This window comes from Lissotriton helveticus, chromosome 1_1 (assembly GCF_964261635.1).
Source record: "Lissotriton helveticus chromosome 1_1, aLisHel1.1, whole genome shotgun sequence".
Lineage (NCBI taxonomy): Eukaryota > Metazoa > Chordata > Amphibia > Caudata > Salamandridae > Lissotriton > Lissotriton helveticus.
In genome coordinates this window covers 216,723,355-216,730,707 of record NC_136057.1, presented here as the reverse complement: position 1 = coordinate 216,730,707, position 7,353 = coordinate 216,723,355, and the positions used below count along the sequence as shown (strand labels likewise).

At 67.7% G+C, this 7,353-nt stretch overlaps 1 non-coding gene across 1 annotated transcript; it reads right to left on the bottom strand.

Moving 5' to 3' along the window:
• Nucleotides 1-7,029: 7,029 nt before the first annotated feature.
• On the bottom strand, nucleotides 7,030-7,102 carry TRNAK-UUU (transfer RNA lysine (anticodon UUU)). Its single transcript has one exon. It is a non-coding gene; the product is annotated as a tRNA-Lys (tRNA).
• Between the last annotated feature and the right edge of the window lie 251 nt (nucleotides 7,103-7,353).

Genomic DNA, 7,353 nt, shown 5'->3' with positions numbered 1-7,353 from the left:
GTGCGTACCCAGGCCCCTGGGGGCCCCGGCGGGAGGGCCCGGGTCCTGCCTTCCCCTGATTCAGAATCGCCAGACCACACGGAGGTCTGACTGACCCTCTCCCTAGTAATCCGGAGGAAAATTACCCCCCTTTCTTGTAATCCGTGCACTAGAGGTGACAGAGGGGACCCAAGGCGCGAAAGTACCCGACCTCCTGGAGCCCTCGCTGGGATCCGGGAGGCAAATGGCACCTCATCGGGACTTCCAGGGAAGTTCGGCCATCTGGTCGCCCCCATTGGAAAGCATTGCGGGCGACCAGATGGCCGAGGCGATCCGGGAGACCAGATGGCCGAGGGGATCCTGGAGACCAGATGGCCGAGGGGATCCGGGAGACCAGATGGCCGAGGGGATCCGGGCGACCAGATGGCCGGGCACGAAAGGGACGCCATCCGGTCGCCCCGTGCCCCCACGAAGGAGGGAGCGGGCGCCCGGGGCATGCCGGGCCGGAGGCCCGGGGTCCCAGCCGGGCCACAGCCATGGAGGCTGCCAGGGGCCGGCGGGCCCTCCGACCCGGGGCCCGCTTACACCTTGACAAGCAGGGGAGGCCTGCAAGGGACCGACGGACCCCTGTCCTGGGCCCTGGGTGGAGCGGCAGCCCGGGGGACCGGGCCCAGGGCCGGAGCGCCCAACCCGGGGCCCCGACCGGGCCCCTGGACCCAGCCGGGGCTCCCAGGCCCGGAGGCACAGGGGAAGCCTCCCCGGGCCCGCCGGACCCCGTCCCGGGCACCCTGCCCCGCGGCAGGGTGCCCTAGCCACTGCTCCTGAACCCAGCCAAGCAAGGGGAGGCTCCCCGGGCACATCGGAACCCCTTCCCGGGCCCTTGGCAGTGCGGCAGGCTGGGAGACAGGGCCCAGGGCCGGAGCAACCGACCCGGGGCCCGGCCGGGCCCCTGGAAGCAGCCGGGGCTCCCAAGCCCGGAGGTGCATGGGACGCCTCCCCGGTCCCTCCGGACCCCGTCCCGGGCACCCTGCCACGCAGCAGGACCAAGGACAGAGCCCGGGGTGGGGAGGCCGCCCTCCCCGGGCCCTCAGGGGCCCTAGCCACTGCTCCTGAACCCAGCCAAGCAAGGGGAGGCTCCCCGGGCACATCGGAACCCCTTCCCGGGCCCTTGGCAGTGCGGCAGGCTGAGAGACAGGGCCCAGGGCCGGAGCACCCGACCCGGGGCCCGGCCGGGCCCCTGGACGCAGCCGGGGCTCCCAAGCCCGGAGGTGCATGGGACGCCTCCCCGGTCCCTCCGGACCCCGTCCCGGGCACCCTGCCACGCAGCAGGACCAAGGACAGAGCCCGGGGTGGGGAGGCCGCCCTCCCCGGGCCCTCAGGGGCCCTAGCCACTGCTCCTGAACCCAGCCAAGCAAGGGGAGGCTCCCCGGGCACATCGGAACCCCTTCCCGGGCCCTTGGCAGTGCGGCAGGCTGGGAGACAGGGCCCAGGGCCGGAGCACCCGACACGGGGCCCGCCCGGGCCCCTGGACCCAGCCGGGGCTCCCAAGCCCGGAGGTGCATGGGACGCCTCCCCGGTCCCTCCGGACCCCGTCCCGGGCACCCTGCCACGCAGCAGGACCAAGGACAGAGCCCGGGGTGGGGAGGCCGCCCTCCCCGGGCCCTCAGGGGCCCTAGCCACTGCTCCTGAACCCAGCCAAGCAAGGGGAGGCTCCCCGGGAACAACGGAACCCATTCCTAGGCCCTTGGCAGTGCGGTAGGCTGGGAGACAGGGACCAGGGCCGGAGCACCCGACCCGGGGCCCGCACGGGCCCCTGGACCCAGCCGGGGCTCCCAAGCCCGGAGGCGCATGGGACGCCTCCCCGGACCCATGGAGCCCGTCCTGGGCATTGAGCCATGCCGTTGGCCTGGAGATGGGTGCCCCGGACGCCCGGGGGAGGTCTGTCCGGGACACATGGAGCCCGTCCTGGGCATTGAACCATGCCGTTGGCCTGGAGAAGGGAGCCCCGGACGCCCGGGGGAGGACTGCCCGGTACCCGTGGAGCCCTTCCCGGGTACTTTGCAATGCCGTTGGCCTCCTGGAGATGGGTGCCCCGAACGCCCGCGGGGCGGGCTGCCCGGGACCCGTGGAGCCCGTAATGGGCACTCTGACCTGCTGTTGGCCCGGGGGAGGGACCCCAGACGACCGGGACCCGTGGAGCCCGTCCTTGGCACTCTGACAAGCCGTTGGCCCGGGGAAGGGAGCCCCAGACGACCGGGACCTGTGGAGCCCGTCCTGGGCACTCCTGTATGCCGTTGGCCCGGGGAAGGGAGCCCCGGACATCCGGGACCCGTGGAGCCCGTCCTGGGCACTCCTGTATGCCGTTGGCTTGGGGAAGGGAGCCCCGGACGTCCGGGACCCGTGGAGCCCGTCCTGGGCACTCTGAAATGCTTTGGCCCGGGGAAGGGAGCCCCGGACACCCGGGGGGAGGACTGCCCGGGACCCGTGGAACTCATCCTGGGCACTCTGACATGCCGCTGGCCCGGGGAAGGGTGCCCCGGACGCCCGGGGCCCGTGGAGCCCGTCCTGGGCACTCTGACAAGCCGTTGGCCCGGGGAAGGGAGACCTGGACGCCCGGAACCCGTGGAGCCCGTCCTGGGCACTCTGAAATGCTTTGGCCCGGGGAAGGGAGCCCCGGACGCCCGGGGGAGGACTGCCCGGGACCCGTGGACTTGGTCCTGGGCACTCTGACATGCCGCTGGCCCGGGGAAGGGTGCCCCGGATGACCGGGGCCCGTGGAGCCCGTCCTGGGCACTCTGACATGCCGCTGGCCCGGGGAAGGGAGCCCCGGACGCCCGGGGCCCATGGAGCCCGTCCCGGGCACTCTGCCATGCCGTCAGCCTGGATGGAGCCCCGGACACCCGGGGGGACGAAGGCCCAGGACGCATGGAGCCTGTCCCGGGCACTCTGCCATGCCGTCGGCCTGGATGGAGCACCGGACGCCCGGGGGACGACTGCCCAAGAGCCATGGAGCCCGTCCTGGGCAATTTGACATGCAGTTGGCCTGGAGGAAGGAAGCTCCGGGTGGCCTAGGGAGGTGTTGCCCAGGCATATCCCATCTGGTCCCCATGGCAGAGAACCACCAACCCTGGAGGGGTGTCCGGGCATACCCTGCCCCATAGTAATCCGGAGGCAAATTACCCCCCTTTCTTGCAATCTGTGCACGCGAGGTGACAGAGGGGACCCAAGGCGTGAAAGAACCCGACCTCATGGAGCCCTCGCTGGGATCCGGGAGGCGAATGGCACCTCATTAAGACTTCCAGGGAAGTTCGGCCATCTGGTCCCCCCCATAGGAAAGCGTTGCGGGCGACCAGATGCCCGAGGGGATCCGGGCGACCAGATGGCCGAGGGAATCCGGGCGACCAGATGGCCGGGCATGGAGGTGAAGCCGCCTGGACTCTTCCCCACCCCGTCCCCGTCCCGGGACGAATGCCCGGGACGCATGGAGCCCGTCCTGGCCACTTGACGTCCCGTCCTGGGCATTGAACCATGCCGTCGGCCTGGAGAAGGGAGCCCCCCGGATGCCCGGGGGAGGACTGCCCGGTACCCGTGGAGCCCTTCCCGGGTACTTTGCAACGCCGTTGGCCTCCTGGAGATGGGTGCCCCAGATGCCCGGGGGGTGGGCTGCCCGGGACCCATGGAGCCCGTCTAGGGCACTTTTACATGCCGTCGGCCTGGAGGTGGGTGCCCTGGACGCCCGGGGGAGGCCTGCCCGGGACCCGTGGAGCCCCTCCCGGGTACTTTGCCAATGCCGTTGGCCTCATGGAGATGGGTGCCCCGGACGCCCGGGGGAGGACTGCCCGGTACCCGTGGAGTCCTTTCCGGGTACTTTGCAACGCCGTTGGCCTCCTGGAGATGTGTGCCCCGAACGCCCGGGGGGAGGGCTGTCCGGGGCCCATGGAGCCCGTCCTGGGCACTGTGACATGCCGTCGGCCTGGAGGTGGGAGCCCCGGACGCCCGGGGGAAGGCTGCCCGGGACCCGTGGAGCCCTTCCCGGGTACTTTGCCATCCCGTTGGCCTCCTGGAGATGGGTGCCCCGGACGCCCGGGGGAGGTCTGTCCGGGGCCCATGGAGCCCGTCCTGGGCAGTGTGACATGCCGTCGGCCTAAAGGTGGGAGCCCCGGACGCCCGGGGGAAGGCTGCCCGGGACCCGTGGAGCCCTTCCCGGGTACTTTGCCATCCCGTTGGCCTCCTGGAGATGGGTGCCCCGGACGCCCAGGGGAGGTCTGTCCGGGACACGTGGAGCCCGTCCTGGGCATTGAGCCATGCCGTTGGCCCGGAGAATGGAGCCCCCAGACGCCCGGGGGAGGTGTTGCCCAGGCATATCTCATCTGGTCCCCCCGGGCAGAGAACCACCAGCCCTGGAAAGGTGTCCGGGCCTACCCTGCCCCTAGTAATCCGGAGGGAAATTACCCCCCTTTCTTGCAATCCGTGCATGCGAGGTGACAGAGGGGACCCAAGGCGTAAAAGAACCCGACCTCATGGAGCCCTAGCTGGGATCCAGGAGCCGAATGGCACCTCATCGGGACTTCCAGGGAAGCCCGGCCATCTGGTCGCCCCATTCGAAAGGACTCCCAGCTCCCCATCCATCCCAAGCCTTCGCGGTAGGGTTCCTGACTGCCTGCCCACGCAAGGCAGGGCTCTTGGACCCCGGCTGGGCCTCAGGCGCAGGTTGGACCACCGGAGCTCTAGGGCCCGGACGACCTGGGGGAGGAATGCCCGGGACCCGTGGAGCCCGTCCTGGGTACTTTGACATGCCGTCGGCCTGGAGGTGGGTGCCCCGGACGCCCGGGGGAAGCTGCCCGGGACCCATGGAGCCCGTCCTGGGTACTTTGACATTCCGTCGGCCTGGAGGTGGGAGCCCCGGACGCCCGGGGGGAGGTCTGCCCGGGACCCATTGAGCCCGTCCTGGGTACTTTGCCAATGCCGTTGGCCTCATGGAGATGGGTGCCCCGGACGCCCGGGGGAGGTCTACCCGGGACCCATGGAGCCCTTCCCGGGTACTTTGCCAATGCCGTTGGCCTCGTGGAGATGGGTGCCCCGGACGCCCGGGGGAGGTCTACCCGGGACCCATGGAGCCCGTCCTGGGTACTTTGCCAATGCCGTTGGCCTCATGGAGATGGGTGCCCCGGACACCCGAGGGAGGTCTGCCCGGGACCCATGGAGCCCGTCCTGGGTACTTTGCCAATGCCGTTGGCCTCCTGGAGATGGGTGTCCCGGACGCCCGGGGGAGGACTGTCCCGGACTCATGGAGCCCGTCCTGGGCACTTTGACATGCCGTCGGCCTGGCGGTGGGAGCCCCGGACGCCCGGGGGAGGGCTGCACGGGACCCATGGAGCCCGACCCGGGCACTCTGTCATGCCGTCAGCCTGGATGGAGCCCCGGAAGCCCGGGGGACGAATGCCCGGGACGCATGGAGCCCGTCCTGGGCACTTTTCCGTGCCTTCTGCCTGGAGCCCCCAGACACCCAGGGGAGGACCACCGTGAAAACCATGGAGCCCGACCCGGGCACTCTGCCATACCGTCAGCCTAGATGGAGCCCCGGACGCCCAGGGGACGAACGCCCGGGACGCATGGAGCCCGTCCTGGGCACTTTTCCATGCCGTCAGCCTGGATGGAGCCCCTGACGCCGGGGGACGACTACCCAGGAGCCATGGAGCCCGTCCTGGGCAATTTGACATGCAGTTGGCCTGGAGGAAGGAAGCCCCGGGTGGCCTAGGGAGGTGTTGCCCAGGCATAGCCCATCTGGTCCCCATGGCAGAGAACCACCAGCCACGGAGGGGTGTCCGGGCGTACCCTTCTCCCTAGTAATCCGGAGGAAAATTACCCCCTTTTCTTGTAATCTGTGCACGCGAGGTGACAGAGGGGACCCAAGGCGCGAATGTACCCGACCTCCTGGAGCCCTCGCTGGGATCCGGGCAGCGAATGGCACCTCATCGGGACTTCCAGGGAAGTTCGGCCATCTGGTCGCCCCATAGGAAAGCGTTGCGGGCGACCAGATGCCCGGGGGGATCCGGGCGACCAGATGGCCGAGGGAATCTGGGCGATCAGATGGCTGGACACGGAAGTGAAGCCGCCTGGACTCTCCCGACCCTGTCCCCGTCCCCGTGCCCGTGCCCGGGACGCATGGAGCCCATCCTGGGCACTTTTCCATGCCTTCGGCCTGGAGCCCCCAGACACCCAGGGGAGGACCACCGTGAAAGCCATGGAGCCCGACCCGGGCACTCTGCCATACCGTCAGCCTGGATGGAGCCCCGGACGCCCGGGGGACGAATGCCCGGGACGCATGGAGCCCGTCCTGGGCACTTTTCCATGCCTTCGGCCTGGAGCGCCCCGACACCCAGGGGAGGACCACCCTGAAAACCATGGAGCCCGACCCGGGCACTCTGCCATGCTGTCAGCCTGGATGGAGCCCCGGACGCCCGGGGGACGAAGGCCCGGGACGCATGGAGCCCATCCCAGGCACTCTGCCATACCGTCGGCCTGGATGGAGCCCCGGACGCCCGGGGGACGACTGCCCAAGAGCCATGGAGCCCATCCCGGGCACTCTGCCATGCCGTCCCGACAAATTCGTACGGACTCCTAACCTTCCGACACGGATCGGAATCGAGCCCATTCCGACCCAGCAGATTTCAGGTTGACTTGCTATATATTTCATGTACGATTTTATTGGGGCCGATTCCGATCCGGTACGTAAAAGCACATCCGACCGAATGTCGGACAACCACGTACTCCCGGTGCCGGGGATCGAACCGTGATCACCAGATGGGGCTATCCCAAAAATCTGGCATGGATACGGGGCGCCAGGACAGGTTTGAATACCACTGCCTTAGGTAAATCTACGTACGACTTAAGTTTAGTCAAATGGCACATGATATATGAGGCAGATGTGCATTTCACAACTCCATGAAAGACGTTTTTGCAATTTTAGTAATGGAATATCTTATTCGTCATGCAGGGGAACACATAAAGAGCATCCAATTAGAGTAATTTTTCGTTCAAGGAAGCACCCGCCTGAACAGGGACTTGAACCCTGGACCCTCAGATTAAAAGTCTGATGCTCTACCGACTGAGCTATCCAGGCTCTGCTATACTCTCTCTTAAAATCAGCTAAACAAATGTGGACGTACACTGACCTACACTCTGTGTATTAATATGGTAACATATATTAGCAATCAAATTTGTAGAGTTTAATAACAAATTGATGTTTTAACCCCTTCCATGCTCATGACGAGCTCAGCTCGTCGTGCAGTACACTTGTCGTGTGCTTATGACGAGCTGAGCTCGTCATGAACAATGGATTTACAGATCATTCAGCACAGGAGGAAAATCTCC